The following is an 18,888-nucleotide window of genomic DNA, read 5'->3' on the forward strand; positions in this document are numbered from 1 at the left end:
CAGTTCTCTACCAATTGCGGTACTTCAATTCGTTTAGCTAATGAGAAATTTTCAAACACTATTAGAAATTAATTGTTACAAACTTGCAGATAATTTCTTCCCGTGACTCATTTTTGTATTATGAAAGGGCCTATTACGTTTGGTGTTGCCGGTCATACCACACCAAACTGGTTGCTGGATATGTACGGAATTATGTAGTATTTTTTGTTAAGCCATTGACAAAACTGCAGTCTTCTTGCACGGTCACCCAGTTGGATTTATTGAACTTGTACGGTCACCCAGTTGGAGTTATTGAAATAATAAGGACACAGTCCGTGAACATGTAGTACCCTCCATACTGTATTTTGAACAAGATTGAGTCGTGCAGAAATTCTTCGTGTGATCATTGTAGGATTAAATTGTACCAACTGAAATTTTATTTTCTTTCATCACCGTATACCAGTTAAAATTCAGAACATGTGCGATGGGACGTGCACATTCTAATGATTTAAAAAATTGTACAAAATATTTTACGGTTTGCAACTTCTCGTCCAGCATAACTTCATCGGTATTCTTCCTCTACAGCTGGAGTACTACCATCACAAAACCCGTACACAAATTCATATCAGCATAGTCTGAATGAGTAAAGAAACCCGGCATTATTTAAATAAAAGAATTCAAAACGGAATTGCACTTTTTAAATACGCTAAACCACCATAACTTAATTCTTAATATTAAACGCAATCGAAATTATGTGAAAAACAGCTAAACCATCTTTATTACCGATGTATTTATATTGTTTTTAGTAGCACTTTGTTTTTTGTTATTTGTTTTTTTGAAATCAAATAAAAACGATTAATTTTATATTTTTTAGTAGAAAAAAATATTCCAGTCGAGAAAGTAGTGAATCATGAACAAAAAATAAATACCTACAGTCAATTATAATGGGTAACCCCAAATTTACTTAGAATAGTTTTTATCTGAAATATTACCTACAATAATAATGTGAAGTTTTAGTTGGAAAATTTATTTACCAATCTGACTTTTATAGTTTTAATTATAAATTTTTTTATATATATTTTTTTGTTATGGGGTGTATAAATTACAACATAAAAAGGTTTTCCAGTCTGCCAAAATTTATTTTTTTGCTGGATAATTTGAATTAACAAGAACGATTTAAATAAATACTCTTTTATCGAAAAAAAATCATAATTTGTAAAATATGTAAAATATTATATAGAAAATATTTTCTCATATTTTACAAATTATCTCAAGTGTTTGTTAAAATGCAGAAAGAATTAAAACAGATTTATTTTTCAGCTCTTAAATGTTTGTTTCTCTCGTTAAAAATTCGGTCATTTTAAAAGAAAATCTAATTTTAAACAATTCTCATATTAACATTCTTTATATAGAACCGCAGTGATTCTAAAAATAATTCAACGAGTAAAAAATGATACTGTGATCATAAATACCAAAAATATAAAAAATTTAATGGATTCGCATTTTGATCATTTTACCGATATTCAGTTTAAAAAAATGTGTTCACAACAGATACCGTAAATGAAATCTTGTTATCTCTGGAACATGTACAGCTCAAATATGTAAAAGTTTTATTAGGATAGCACGCAGACCTTTGAGCAGTTTATAGGAGTAATTATAATACTTTTTTTGTTACGTTCATGATACTTACGCTTTAAATAATTTACTACCTAAAGTATGTTGTGTATGATGATTTCCAAATAAACATCAGGTTTGGAGAACTTCTATAACAACTAAGACTAAGGAACCAGTACGCTATGTTAAACTGTGAAGTAGAAACGTACCTTTTTCTTCATATTTTTCTTCGTTCAAGATTTTTGTTTGAGGAACATACTGACAAACATGCATAATCATCTATTTCTATCCGTGAATTCTTTATCCTTCATCAAGAACTAATACAAAGCAAAATAACTAACTGCTGATATATTATATTAGGAGGAAACAGATAGAAAGTAGATGGAACTATGTGAAGAGATTGACAATGGTTTTTTTATTTAGTGGTCAACAATCGGAATAACGGGACGGATCACTTCCATCAGAATGGGTGTTGGTTCATTAATAATGTAAGCAACTTTTGTAGTAAGTGTGTTGCTATTCTTCCACTTCAAATATTACCTTAACGTTGACGAGTCATCATACCATTTTTTTATCTTACATTTATATTTTATTGCATAAAATTTCTATATACGTTCAATAAAGTTAATCATAAGTATAACGTCTGAAGATTTATGTAACTGGTATGGTAATGAAATATAATTTACGATTTTTCTTTTTAAAGATATTTGAATATCGTCCTTATATGTTTTAAATAAAATAAATATATAAAAAATATTAGAACAAAAACTAAGAGCGATATGTAATAAAATAGGTATCGAAAAATATGTCAATGATCTAGCTAAAGGTTTTATGCAAAAACTAAAATTCTTTTCATCATCATGAGGTATTCTACCCACTGGCAGGTCCCTGACACCTAACCCATCGGGTTGGTCTAGTGGTGAACGCGTCTTCCCAAATCAGCTGATTTGGAAGTCGAGAGTTCCAGCGTTCAAGTCCTAGTAAAGCCAGTTATTTTTACACAAATTCTTTCAGTCCCAGGCCAGCTCGTTGATATCTTTCTAATTTCCGTTCTTGATGTCATTTAACATTTTCAGTTTTCTTCTTCCTTTTCTCCTTTCCCCGTTCACAGTACTCTCAAACACGGTCGTTAATATACCTTTTCCTCTTAATATATAACCAATTCAGTTACCCTTTTCCTTTTAATTGTTTCCAACAGCGCCTTTTCCTTTATTTCCTTTGCCCTCTTAAATACATCCTTATTACAAACTCTTTCTTCTCACTTAATCTTCTCCATTCTCATCCAAACCCACATTTTTATACCTTGGATCTTATCATTCTCCTCTTACCCACGTTTTGCATCCGTATAAAAGCACACTCCATATGTAGCACTTAGATCATCTTTTCTTTAGATCTAAGTCTATTTTGCTACAAAGCAATTCTTCTTCTTATTAAAGGTCTCCTTTTGATATGGCTATTCTTGACTTCTGTCACTACTTCAAACATGCTTCCCAAATATCTGCATTTTCAACTTCTTGTACTTTCCTTTCATTTGTTTCCACTTTCACAATTCTTTGTCATTAGCTCTCATAATTTTTGTTTTCCCTATATTAATTTTCATGCCATATTCTTAATATGGCAAACTTTTCATGCCAACTTAAATATCATTCCCAGCAATAATTTAGTGTCAAACAACAGTAACACTATGTCATCCACAAATTTTATACAAGCAGTCTTTTAACTTCTTTGTCATTAGCTCTCATAATTTTTGTTTTCCCTATATTAATTTTCATGCCATATTCTTAAATATGGCAATATTCTTAATATGGCAAACTTTTCATGCCAACTTAAATATCATTCCCAGCAATAATTTAGTGTCAAACAACAGTAACACTATGTCATCCACAAATTTTATACAAGCAGTCTTTTAACGTTCAATACTTACTCCTCCCCCATCCCATTCTAAATTATTAAATATGTCTTCTACAGTATATAAAAATTAAAAAGAGTTGACCTTAATAACAATGTAACTTGTAAAACAATTATAATTAATAAACCATAATAAAAAATCTGCGTAAATAAATCTAATACAAAAACAAAACAAATAATTAAAGCCATAAAAAGGTAATAAGAAATCTTATCTGTAAAGAAAAGAAAAATTAAAATTGAAATAAAATTACAAAATTCATTTTAACTTGGTCAGTAAGATGTTTAGTATTTCAGAATTCTGTTTTTCTTTGTTTTTTAAATATAGCTATTTAGTTTTAAAAAAGATTTAGTTTTTTAAAAAAGATTTAGTTTTTACTTTTTTTAAACGTTCCTTGATTATTTTATTTTATAACAATTCGAAAAAAAATGGTAGTGTTTCTCAATGATAAAAAAACGCTACGCACATAATGTGCGAACGTAGCTACCAAAAATATACACGCACAAAATAAATTTTTACAATTAAATAACAATGTTTAATAATGTACAACAAGCACGTAAAAAGTTTTTTATAAGTTTTAAAGCCGAAAACTCAAGTTACTTCTATTAAAAATGACATCACTGGAGTATCTAAGTCACGTAATATAATAACTCTTCACTCGTTAAAAAAAATGGGTTATCAAATTTTACAGCCTTACCACTAACACTACTCTTTCATCCGGACTACATAAGCTTCATAATTTAAAAATTTAAATAATGTATTTTCATAAATAGCTTATTATTACATTCAAAAATTACTACAATTTATAAATTATTTTTTATCTGTTATTATTATATTTTTTAGTAGCGTTAGACGCTACGGGATGGAATAATTTAATTAAAATTTAATAGTAAATTAAAATTTAATAGGTAAATAAGCAGTAGAGAGAAATTAAGATATAAAAATTAAGATATAAGAAATATTATGAATGTATTAAGTGCTACAGTAAGTAAACGAGAATAAATTAACCGTTGCTTTATTTAAAGGATAAATTGCGTACAAAATGTTTAAATGAAAATCCATTGTACTATTGCTTAAAAATAAAGGTGTGTTAAACAGTGCGGTAATAGGAGTACTACATCAAAAGCCAGTAGGATTGCAGTATTTTGGTCACGTAAACAGGCCCGCCCGACCACAACTACTGACGTCATCGCCGTCATTTTGTGACGACGTAGGGGGTAACTTAACATAACCTATGATACGCCATTTGGAAGTTCCCTTTTTTGCTCGCAAGGTTGGCAACTTAATTATATTGACAATTTAAATATTAATTATTTAATTATTCGAATATTTTACAGGTTGATAGCACTCGATTATCAGCTGTTATTTTTGTCTGCATAGTTTTGACGTCACAGACTGGCGACAGAATTAAATAATAATAATATTTAAAGTGTAAAAAAGTAATTGATATGTGTAGGTCTCGTACTTGCCCAACGATATCCGTTACATATGTATTAAAATACAGAAGAGGTGGGGGTTATAAAGGGATGATTTTATATCAAAGAATTAAATAAAACAAGACAAACAATAATTTTGTACCTTTCTGTTTCTTAAAACAGGAAGGTACAAAATATTGTACGATGGAAGGGGTATGTTGATAGACACGATTTCTGGGTTGATAAAAAGACGTATTATAAAGTTTATTGAACAATTATGTAGCGTTTCTTGTGTAATCTTGATAACTTTGTCGCAAACAATGTTGAGAATACAATGAAACAAAAAGATAGCAAGTTACTTCCCAGTAATATCATGTGTTTAGTTGTAGGATCTTTAAACTGTGGTATTCAAATGTGATTTTTAAGTTGTTCTTTGACCGTCACGGTTAACGTTTTGCAATGTATATGTTTTCTAAATCGTTTTACCAACTGAAATATACATTTTTGCAAGAAGTGTTATACGGCATTGAAGGTATAAATTATCTACCTAAAATTAAGAGGTTGTTCCTTCAGAAGAAACGGAACAAAATTCTGTAATGATTTTCAATTATGTTTTTAAAAAGTAAAACAGTATTACGAATTATTTCGCTGGAGCGTTGCTTTAATATCGACTTGTTCTATTTTTGTCATACGTAGAGAAAATGCAGAGTAGAGTAGAGTAACAGACAATGCAAACTTTCTTTTGGTATTTCGGCAAGACAAGAGTAGTTTGTGAAATATGAAGCCTCAAACATGACAACTGACGAATTTAATAGTATATGTGATTGTGTGTGGATTCCCATCAAAAATGGCTTTTACGTCATTGATTTAAAAAGCGCAAAGGTAACTGCTTTAACTTCGATGTTATCACGATCATGTAACCTCAAACATGACAACTGACGAATTTAATAGTATGTGATTGTGTGTGGATTCCCATCAAAAATGGCTTTTACGTCATTGATTTAAAAAGCGCAAAGGTAACTGCTTTAACTTTGACGTTATCACGATCATGTAACCTCAAACATGACAACTGACGAATTTAATAGTATATGTGATTGTGTGTGGATTCCCATCAAAAATGGCTTTTATGTCATTGATTTAAAAAGCGCAAAGGTAACTGCTTTAACTTCGACGTTTAGGTTACACATTATGTTACAGAGTAAAAGAGCCGGCACTGCTTTCGGAACGACTGTGCGTTAGGGAACCCGCTGCCCTGTTTGCATCCATTAGCGGTTGCGCTAACGGGACCACTAGTGAGTTCACTTACATTCGCTTCTCCCTTAATTTTATCACTTATGTGAGAGATAATCTAGTACATCTCAGTACGTTTCTTTATGTTCATGATGGAGGGTCCCGTGCGAATTACCAGGAGATTGTAGAGATTCAAAAGAACAAAGAGAAACATGCGGCCTTGCAGTTCGGTTTGAGTGAAAGTGAACAGATATATACAAAAACGTTTAAACATATGGGAAATCACCAAACATATGGGAAATCACCAAAGGAGAAAATATCGATTGGTAAAATAATTGCACGAGTTAAGTCTAAAGATAAAGTCGAATCAACATTATGAACACAATGATAGACGTACGTTTGGTCGATTATCAAGCTTAAGAGAAAAAAAAGAAATGATTGAACCCGCTGAGGAGGTCGAAAGTAAACGTATCGGTCAGAGTTGAACAAGCAAATGCAACTGAAAGGACTATACCAGCAGAGTTTACAACTAATACGATTTACTAGAGGTGGAGACGCCGGAACAAAGGAGGACTGTGCATACATCTAAAAGACTCATGTCCTTACGGTGAGAGTATATTTCACCCGTTACGATAGAAGAAACACTCGAGATCAAAAGGAAAGATGCAGGCGGTGCCATGAGTTAAGAATAAATTCAAAGGCGAAGTAGGTAGGAAGTACAACATGCTTAATGCCGTGAGCGATGTTAGAACTCGAGATATGATATTATAAAATGTCGGTCAAAAGTATATGAAGGTAATAAGGAAGTTGTTCCAGCACAGAAAAAACTGGTAGAGGGGTAAGGACAGCAACCTTTCTTTTGACACCGCTAGACCTGATTAACCTGATTAGACCTGACATCTAATTTAATGATTCGAACGAGTTTTCTGAAAGACTGAAATGAAATTGTTATAGCTTTAGTGACAGTACATATCCCGCGCATCCATGAACTCCCTCACAGGTCTCAAGTACCATATTGTTCGTCGATCGCTATCTCCTGTGCCCAATGATCTATCTCCGCCCCAATGTAATAATATCGTCCTCATGTAATAATATCTTAATACTCAACACACACACACACACACACACACACACACACACACACACACACACACACACACACACACACACACACACACACACACACACACACACACACACACACACACACACACACACACATAGACAGAAAGAAAGAAAAAGAGAGAGAGATAGAGAGATACTCTGTGGATCCGAAATGGTGGGATTAACGCGACCAAAAATACTACAATCCTGGGTTAGGCAAGGTTATCCGCAGTATCCTTACAACCGCACTACTTAAATAAAGTAATTTGTACCTTTATTGTAATAAGAAAAGTTTTTTTGTATTAGTTACTTTCATAAATTCTCAGTTACGTAAATGTAATATATTACTTAAAATAGTTTCAGAGCAGTAACGCCAAAACTTAGATTTGAGAGGAATTAAATAAAACTGGATTAACGAAGATTAATGAAGTATCTTAAACACTTTATTAAAACCTCTTTATTTAACAGTTACAGTTTAAAAGATTACAGTTTATTTTATTGCATTCCGTACTGTACTGTACTTAAGCTTCAAGCTTCAAATATTACCAAATTTTTATCTCGATTAGGAATGCAATAAAATAGTACGTGGATAATAATAATAATTTATATAATCAGACAGTAATTTTTATTTTCAGCTACAAGTATTATCAGATACAAGTATCAAGGGAACTTCTGTCTTCTTCCATTGGTTGGTTTTCTTCTTCTTGTTGGTTTTCTCCAGTTGTGGTCGACGATGAAAAATACACTCTCGTGCACGCTCTTTTATTGGAGTCTGAGATTGGTGGGGCCGCAGCGCCGCCATAGTGGGAGAACTGCACGGTCATCTGCGCTGCGATCTACCAGCGCGTACGTATACTGTGCTTCCGCCGACATTTCAGCTGCTACCGTTGCCGTCCGTAGGGGTTTAGAGGTAGCCCAGAGAAGGGCAGTTGAGATCGGAAGCTGGTCTCCCCATGTCAACTTGGCTGTAGTCGAGAGTTGTGGTTAGTCCTATGCAATTATGCAATCAGATCATGCTTCTCCTCAGCGGCAGTTGGGTCTCCACAACGGCGTGGTGGGGTCCCAACAGAGCTCCCAGAGCCCCACAGTGTTAAGTTGGCGTCAGTTGTCAAGTTGGCTAGCAGGCTTCGTGCTGGACTGGTCAGTGCTCTTGAAGTCCGGCATCTGGAGGACGCGGTCACTACCGCGTCCTCCGGCTGCTCTAACTGGCCAGTTAGGCCTGCTGTTCCGGCGGGGAGGGTGGCATCCATCGGGCGGACCCGAAGTAAAATTACAATTAATTTTGACTTAATATTAAGGATAACCCTCAAACTCAAATTAACTAAAGTTATTCACTGTTAATGAAAAAATTGATAATATCCAGTTAAAAGAAAAGGAGCCGCTAACTACCTTACGTTATATATAAAATATATATAAATAAACTTACCAGCCAGTCGTCTTTTACGAACCCAGGAAATAAAACTAAGATTGATGACCTGAACCGATTTTTAAAAAGTATATTTTGAATATTATCACTTCTAACATTTTAGCATTTTAATATTTTCTGGATTTATTATGGATTGCAAATGGATTTATTATGTAAAATGGCAGGTAATACTTGTAGAACTTTAAAAAAAAATCAACATTTGTTTAAATTCATTGTTTGATCTACTACATCTATTATCTTGTTAAATGAAGGTACAAATAAAAATTTTGAATTCAGAATAGCGCAAAACAAATAGATGTTTCCTTATAAATTACTTTTGCAACGTTTCACAAAAGATGCTAAAAAATTGTACAACCTATATAATAAACATAATTCACAACCTATGTTACATAAATAAACCTGTTCCTAGATATCACTGTAAGAGTAAGACATTGGGTAAAAACTTTCGTTTCATGTTGAATCAATAATAAAACTCAAAGCAGTGTCAGCAGCCGATACAATTTCAAAAAGAATAATTTGAATTCAAGAAAAGCTTTTTAAAAATCTTAATTTTAATTGGTAATGAAGAAAAGATATAAAATCGTAAATTAAAACAACTAAATTGATTTTAAAATAATTAGGGAAAACTATTGATATTTATCAAATTTAATCATTTTTAATTTAAATTAACAAACAATTTTCTCAATAGGATAACTGTAAATAAAAAATAATGATCGGAAAACTTAATCTATAGATATTTCTGATTTTAAGTTCCCCAAAATTAGAAATAATAAATTTCTTTTTTTTTAATTTTTAGTAAAGTACAAACGATACATTACAAAGAAATGAATTTTATGTAGATTATCTTAAATGCCGGCCTCCGCTGCGCGAGTGATAGTGTCTCGGCTTTTCACCTGGAGGTCCCGGGTACGAATCCCGGTCAAGCATGGCATTTTCACACGTTCCATTGTCATTCACCTCACCCTCTGAAGTCATACGTATCGGTGGTTCTTAATAGTTCTAACGTAATATATATGGTAAGACATAACTACAAAATAGTGAAATTGTATACGTTACAACCTCCACTTTAATTGCTGGATTAATGTACTAAATAGTTTTGCTACTTCTTTAAATAATTGCGGAAGTTCATTTCTGGAGTTTAATAGAAAATATCTAGTTGTTTAAGATGAAAAATAAAGAAAACAAATTCTTAATAGTCATTGTTTTTCCTACTTATTAACGTAATATTATATTTGATTCTTGTGTAAAGAATATTTTATAAAAATATATGCTGAATTATTTAGGAAAATAATTTTACTTATTAGCAAAATTAGATATACTTCTCAATTTATGTTTTCATATTATACATATATCTATACAATAAACATTATATGAATATAAAAGTATCACGTAGCATATTTTCAAGCAAAATTTTAACTTATAGAAATAAACATCTTAATTAAATATCTTTTATTTATTAGTAAGATCATATTTTTCTATTTTTATTATATGTTGAAAAATATTATTGCTTGAAGAGATAAAAGTCTAGTTAAACCTAATTTAGAAGGGATTTGTAAGTTTGTAATTTGCTGTTACATCTAGACAAAGAAATGGAAAAAAATATATCACAAAACAAAGAAACAGAGAAACACTAACGAATATCTTCTTGGTCTCTTTGCCTTTTCAAAAATACATTCATACTACCTACTATATCATGGAAATTTTCCAGTTAAAGGAGAAAGCTTTTTGTCTCTTTTCGAATAGATTTTAATTTCATTAGAAAGGTATTCCTCCCATTTCTTGACATTTAATTATGTTTTAATTTTATTACATAAGAAGAAAATTTCTGTTTACAAAATGTTTTTCTTATAAATACTGAATTTTACTTTTCCAGTAAACGTAGTTTTCGAAAAATATTTTAAATCAGTGTTATAAATTATTTAATTCTTATATATTTTTTGTAATTTTAATTTTCATAAAAATATTACTATGAATTTTTTTCTTTTTAAAATGACACGGACCGATCATAAGGGTTGGAAGAAAATGAACAAGTTTTTTTGTTTTTTTAATACATTAAAAAAGTAAGTTTTCTGAATGTGTAATGCTCAACCGAATTATTATTTTTCATAAATGAGTTATGAATTTATTACAAGAAAAGGAAATCATTACTAACAAAGAACATCAATTTAAAAGTAGTAAAATTCTGAAAATATTGAAGAGTTGCATACCAAATATAATATTAAAAAAAATTACGTTTTAAAAGGTTATTTAAAGATATCTAATAGAAACATATACAATAAATGAAAGTCTATATATTTATAACTTGATTAGGCATTTCGATTATTACACAAATATTACAAATAAACTTTAAAATAATAAGCTATGAAACGGAAAAAAGTTTGGGAAAAATTTAATTTCCCAGGTGAAGTAATCGAGAAAAATGGAATAAATAAAATTTTTTTAGGAAATCAGGCAAATAGAATGGAAATAGCTTTCTTAATAAACAAACGCTAATACCATAAAAAGAAATCGACGATCTTTTACAATACAAAATTCAGACATGATTATATGAAGACAAAAGAATATTTTGAGGAAAAGGAAATTCTAAGAAAAATATTTTTCCCGAATTATGGAAATAACAGGAATATTTTAAGATCATACAAGAAAATTTATAGATAATGTAACTGATACTATTAGAAAACGGAGAATACTGTTTCACGGTCATTTAAAGAGAATGAATGAAGAAAGATTGACAAGAAAGATTTTAAACTTCTTTGATAACCTAAAAAAAGAAAAAACAACTGACTTCTACAAATACGAAAGGATCTCCAGGAGATCGGAGTAAGAGGAAAAATTTAGAAAAGAGAAATTCTCAAGAAAAACGTACATGAGATTAAAAGATTTATCGTTACTCAAGACGAAACAGAAAACAACAGGAGAATCACAGAAGGACAAGAGAAAGATTACGAGAAATGATCACGGAGATGAAAGAGGATTAAAGCCTTAAATGAAAGCTAAAGTTTGTTCAAGTAGTCCACAGATGGCCAATTCGAAAAAAAAAAACAAGTTGGTAAATAGAACAAATAAACGAGCATATAAAAAGTATGGAAAAAAATGTTTCTTGCATTAATAAAATAAAAGAATTAAATAGAAAACTGAAATTTATATAAAAGTAAAAAAAAGAAAAAAGTGAGCAATATAAAACAAAAAAATAAGTCAACCAACTTTTTTAAACAGTACTAGCATGTAATCTGTTATGAATTAGATTATAGCAGATATGTCATGGATTCAACAATAATGTACATTTTATTATAGTTGATGATTATCTTTTTATACCATAACTTTTACTTCCGCATAACGTTTAATTTTCTTCTTCGTGGAAGTAGCTTTTTATTATTATTTATTCACTCAACTGAGTGAAACAGAATAAATATTTTTTATCTTTTTTTTTTTGTTGTTACTCTTAGTGTGGAATTAATAATTACAGTTTCAACATCCGAAATTATACTACTTAACACTACCGAAGAAAAACGTCCAGTGAACATAGTTCCGAAAACGCATATTTTTCTGTCTGACAACCATTTTGTGTTTTTTGAGAAAGTAATTACTTTTCAAGAAAGGATTTTAATAGGAAAAATAACAATACTTTTCGTTGACTTTTCGTTTAATTTCAAAATAGCAGTCGTTTCAATTTTTCATTCTTAAATATCTTAGGAATTATTAGATTTATCAAGAATAGAACGACACCTTAATTGTAAAAAATCCGACAACAAAAAAACAGTTCTTGGAAAACTTAGGCCTTAACCGATATGGCGGCCATATTCCTTTTTTGTTATCGTGAGTCACTTGATAACTAAATAAAATTTTGCTAATTTTAAGCCATTTTAATCAGTGAATTTGATTTAGTTCACAAATAATTCGTAAGATATTTAAGTTTGCATAATTGAAACGATTGCTATTTTGAAATTTGTCAACGAAGATTATCGTTATTGTTTTTCTATTAAAACATTTTAGTTTAAAATAAAGCACAAAATTTTATTGCGTTATCTCCAACCGTTCTTGAAAAATAAATTTTTTTCTAAAAAAACAAAATGGCGGACAGACAAAAAAATACGCGTTTTCTGACCTATTTTCGCTGGATATTTTTGCAATATGATGAGTAGAATCACTTCCTAGAGTTTGGCCTCACCTTTTAAAGGACATTCTGTGTAAACAAATATGTAGGAAAATTAAAACAGAAAAGTATGAAAAATGACTGAATGATATAAGATAACTCACAATCTTTCAGTTAAACACAAATTATGAATTTTTATGTGGTATAAACAAAATTATAAAATACGGAACAATAACTTATACTAATATCTTGTAAAAAAAGGAAAAATGTTGAGTGGTAACATTTATTAAAATATTCTGGATTAGTTCATTTGAATAGAAATGTAAACGCGTTTGTTACAAGAACATATGATTATACATTGAAATCAGATCTTAATATTAAATTCAGTGTAAAGTAGAAAAGAATAGAAAAATTCAAATACATTTATTTATAGTTGCATCAAAAATTCAAGTCATTACGACTCATCAATATCTGCGTAAATGTACAGATAAATGTGTAGTCTTGAACAGATATGGTTGTTTGAAACCCAACCAACCACCTAATAACACCGGTATCCACGATCTAGTATTCAAATCCGATAACTATAGGATTTGAACCTTAGAACTCTCGACTTCGAAATATCTGATTTACGATTAGTTTTACCACTAGACCAACCCGGTGAGTTAATTAAAAATTTTAATATGTATTTTATCACATCTAAACTCAAAAAATGGACTCAAACATTTATGTAACATTTATCACTAAGATAAGCCGACTGCTGTTAGAACTTATTAAACCCAAATTTATCTTGTGGATGAACTTTGGTCTAGTGGTGAACGCGTCTTTCCAAATCAGCTGATTTGGTAATCGAGAGTTCCAGCGTTTCAATTCCTAGTAAAGTCAGTTATTTTTACACGGATTTGAATACTAGATCGTGGATACCGGTGTTCTTTGGTGGTTGGGTTTCAATTAATAACCACACATCTCAGGAATGGTCGAACTGAGACTGTACAAGACTACACTCATACATATCATCCTAATTCATCCTCTGAAGTATCAAAGGTAATTACCGGAGGCTAAACAGGAAAAATAAAGAAAAGAATTTATATTAAGGTAATAAAAATATTAATTTAAATCATTCAAAACGAGTTGTGTTCGAATGCGATTAGACTCTTTATTTTTTAACAACGTCAATTTTAACTGTCATCCTTATAATAAAAAAATGATTTTTTTTTTAGTAGCCTCTTTACTTAATTTAATAAAAACTTTACGACACATTTTTCTTTTCTTACAAAAAAGAATTAGTGAATGTTATGGTGAAATCATAATTTTATTATATCTCTTAAGGTAATATCTGAAAGGAATACTCTTTACAGCTAAAGTATTAAATATTGTAACTTTAAGCGTTATACTGAAATTAAAGTTGGTAATCAAAGGACATTTTGAAGCTAAAAAGGATAGGAAAACGTGGATACAAAATAGGAAGAAGTTATTACGTGATAATTTCCTTTAAATGTATAACCATCTTAAAGTACAAGAATATTAAATATTTAAGGTAGAAAACTCAGCTACTTATTACAAAGTCAAAGCTCTCAAAAAATTGAGGTCAGCAACTTATACATTTATTCCTTACTTTATTGTTATAATTAATATTTTTATTAAAATTTCAAATATTAGTAGTTATATAAAAAAAAATCAATCTTTTGATATAACAACAAAGGAAATAACGGTTTTTAATCCGGTGATGCCGAGTTCGAAACCCGGTCAGGGATGGAATTTTTCATACGATACAAGTTTCCATTTTTACATTCTCACGTACAAGGTTCTTTATAAGGCCTTGTTATAAATTAATTCATCAATTAAAAAAAAACCTTAAATATTATTAATATTATTAAAAACCTTAATTAATTATTATTAATTATTAATTATTATTATAATTATTATATTATTATTATTGTAATTATTATTTATATAATTATATTAATTTAAGGTTTTTTTGACGTCAAAATATATTGTCCGATCAGAAATAGTATGGATCACCTGTTGCTACAATTGAATATTAACAAGGTTGTTGAGTGGGCTGACCGCAATTGTATGCCCTTGAATTTTCGGAAGACCAAACATTTGACTTTGTCTCGTAAGACGTCGAGCTCTGTTTTCAGCTATAGGATTGGTACGCACATTATTGTCGCTGAGACATGGGTTGAGGACCTCGGGGTTTTATTTGATGCGAAGTTGTATTTTCACGAATACGTTGCTCGGATTGTCAGTAAAGCACGCCGGGACCTTGGTCTTGTCCTTTGGATTTGTGGACGGTTTAGCAATATTTCCACTTGTAACCTGCTGTACAAGTCTTTGGTGAGGAGTCGCTTGGAGTACTCGACCGTGGTGTGGAATAGTACACGACGTTTTGCCTATGATCTGGTTGAGGGTGTTCAGGATAGGTTCTTGAACTGGATGCGTTTTAAGTTTGGAGATGTTGAAAAGTTTGTTTTGTTGGTGCTAATAGAGCTTTTGGGAAATAAAGCTTTTGGGAAGATGAGGCAGCCTTCGTTAAAAATTTGAGAGGGTTACGTGGCGATGGATCATTGTCCTTGGTGTGATGCTCACTTTCATGATTTTAAAATTATTGTTGTTTTTTTTAAGGATTATTGCTTATAACTTGTTTTATTTGGAATGTATTAGTAATGTTGTCTTTTTGTTTTTGGATGTTTTCATCTATGTGTTTTATTAACACAACGTAGCTACCGTTTTTAAAGTTCTAATTATTTTTTGTATTTGACTGTATAATTGTTATTATTATTATTATTGTGTTTTGAATATTATATTTTTAATTTATATGTGGGTGTTCTTTTGTGACTTTATGTGATATTGTGTGGCATACAAAGGTTTTGTAACTGTTCTGTTGCACAATAAAAAAAAAAAAAAAAAAAATTATATCAATGTCTAACCAGACCTTTTTGTTAGTTCGTAACCACGTACAAGGTTCTTTATAAGGCCTTGTTATAAATTAATTCATCAATTAAAAAAAAACCTTAAATTAATATAATTATAATTATTATATAATTATTATTAATTATTATTATAATTATTATATTATTATTATTATAATTATTATAATTATAATTATTATATTATTATAATTATTATAATTATAATTATTATATTATTATAATTATTATTTATATAATTATTATATCAATGTCTAACCAGACCTTTTTGTTAGTTCGTAATTTTTTTACAAATTATAATGATAAAATTAAACGTCATAAGAAAATATAAAAGGTGGGGAATGAAAGAAGATCATTAGTTACTATTTTCGTAATTAATAGCAAGTTAATCATCGGCAAAAATATGGTTTGACTAATATAATTAAAAGATAAAATAACAGAAGAATTTCCAAACAAGTTTTACATTGGTAAATAACTATAAAAGTTATTTTTAACAATACTGTAACTTTTATGTTACTTACGTAATAAAACTCGTATCACTATTACGATATAGGTAAACGGAATTAAGTATTCATGTTTTACTTATTTAACACTATTAGATTTTACACCAACAAATATTTCAATTCTTTAATATAATAGATTGTAATTGTTTTAATTAAAAATTATTGAAATTTTTAATCACTATAATTGGTTTTTTATTTTTCTTAATAATTACTTGAATAAATCATGTTGCATTCCACTCCAACTCTTTTCAAAAAATTAATTATCCCTTAAGTTCTTTTTAGTTACAAGATAAGCTTCAACCACTATATTAAAATTTGTAAGTACTTTGTTTTGCGCAAAAGAACACTCCAAATATAAAGTTTTTCTAAACATTTCCTAATTCCTAAAGCTATTGACTGAGAGTTAAAATACTTTTTTAAACTGAAATGTAGAATTCAGTTAACTATTCAACCATGATGGCATTCTTATCCAAAAAATATTATCCAGTGGGATTAATAACTTAAGTATGTTTTAAGAAGTGTTTTTATAAAATTCTGATGAAAGTATATATTTGGACGAATAATAATATAACGCATTCTTTAAAAATGATTCTATAGTAGGTCAGTTCGGGTTGGACTCAAATCAGAGCAAAAGTGTATGAGAACACTGAAATATTTATTTACCTCCTAGCGACCCGACAGGTTGGTAAACCTTTATAAAACTGGATAAAATAAATATTCTAAATTTACGGCAGTATGAACGGACTAAAAACAACAGTTAAACAACAAACATTCGTTGTAAAACAGTTTCTACAAGCAACAAAAATATATTTCAGTATTATAAAACCATTCTAGATTATAGTTGAATGCAAACATAAACAGGGAGGCCAAATACCATAATACATGATCATAACAGTGTTTAAGGACTAAAATTCATTCGTTAATCGAATTATCCTACCTAGAAAAATGAAAATTTATGTAAAAATTTAAAAACATTGTGAACATTATATTTCTTTTAACAGAAATTTTTATATAAATTAATAAATAAAATTGTAATATATACTAATTTGATTTATTACTTAAATCAAAATCAAATAATGAATATTTTATAAATTTTAGTTTAACTTGATATAAAATATACATAACCAAGAAGGTGTGTACCTCTTTGACTAGCTTTAATTATTTTATTTATTATATAACTGAATTAAAATTTTGCATGGTTATCCAAAATAAAGGCCACAAAAAAGATATACGACAATATACAAAACCAAATTAAAAACAAATCGGCGAATTTTAGTCTGAATAAAAGTTTGTTGGATTTTCCTTCATTGAAAGTTAAAAAAAACTAAGCAAATCTATTTTATAGTTTATAAAAAGAAAATGAAGACGTAACTATGGAAATCGATGATTGTTGCTAAAATGATTTTCGAGTAATAGGACAGTTAGAAATGGAAAAGTAATACTATGAAAATAATTATGCTGGGAAAAGGGCATTGGAAAATTAGTAATTTCATAAATTTTGCGTTGGAACTGTTGACTCCTTACCCTTCAAACTTATCGAAACGCTGCCAAAGAAAAAAGAGTTTGGTCAGATAAAAGAACCACCAATCCTTGATTAGGAAACACGAGAAGAACGAGAGCTATGTCTACGCAGGAAAATAGAGCTTCTTCATGAAGAGCCAGGGAAACGTTGAAGGCAAGAGAACTTCGCCTGCCCGAGGTATATGTCAGAGCTTCTGCATCAAGGGCAATGGAAACGTTGAAGGAAAGAAAGCTTTGCCTTAAACAGAAACGTGTAGGGGTTCTACATCATATGCAAGGGAAAGTCGCAAGAACCAGAAATTTTGTCATGATAAGTTCGAAGCAGAAAGAGGAATCAAAAATATGAGTCATTATTTTCTAAAATTAGTGTTGTCTAATTTCAATGCTAGATACGTATACTATTCTCGTCCTTAAGTTACAGGAGAAGGCGTATTTAACCCTTGATGCCCAGTGACACAAATATGCCTTTTAAATTTAAATCAACTAGGCATAGGAGCAATAACTTTGTGTTGCAGGCTTTAATTTGGAAAGTCCAAGTTTTTCGCACGGCCAATTATATGAAGCTTGCTCAAGAGTCAGCATACCAAATAATTTATTTGTTTGTGCTCGGAACGTTCAAACGAAAGATGTAGTGTACTGTTAAGCTTTACAAAAGCTTTGAGATAAATAAAACCGTTGTCGTTATCTCATATACTATTCCCCTTTCTCTTTTTATATACACACAAGAAATAAAAACATGTAAATTAAGCTCCTTACTGTACTCTGTGCAAAGCCTGGAAAACGCCGGGTAACAGAGCTCTGTCATCAGAGCTAGTCATTTAATACTATAAATTAAAACTCTTACGCAATTGTAAAAAAAATAACCTCAATCTAAACTTAATGCAAATTTATTTATTGTTCAAAGGGCCATGGAATTTCACATGTTCCTTCAAACAAATTAATAAAATAATTGTCACAAAGAATTAGACCTCGTGATGGGCAGTCCTAAAATTTCACCATACCACGAGATCCAATGATTAGTTCTTATCATTCTCAGGCATTTTTATTATTTGTGAAGTGCTGTTATCGGCAGTTGCATTCAGTATACTTATTGTCGTCTTTATGTTTAATACAATCATATGAACAATTTAACTTATAAATAAAGTTTGCTTATCGGAAAATATACCT

This window comes from Lycorma delicatula, chromosome 7 (genome assembly GCF_047948215.1).
Source record: "Lycorma delicatula isolate Av1 chromosome 7, ASM4794821v1, whole genome shotgun sequence".
NCBI lineage: Eukaryota > Metazoa > Arthropoda > Insecta > Hemiptera > Fulgoridae > Lycorma > Lycorma delicatula.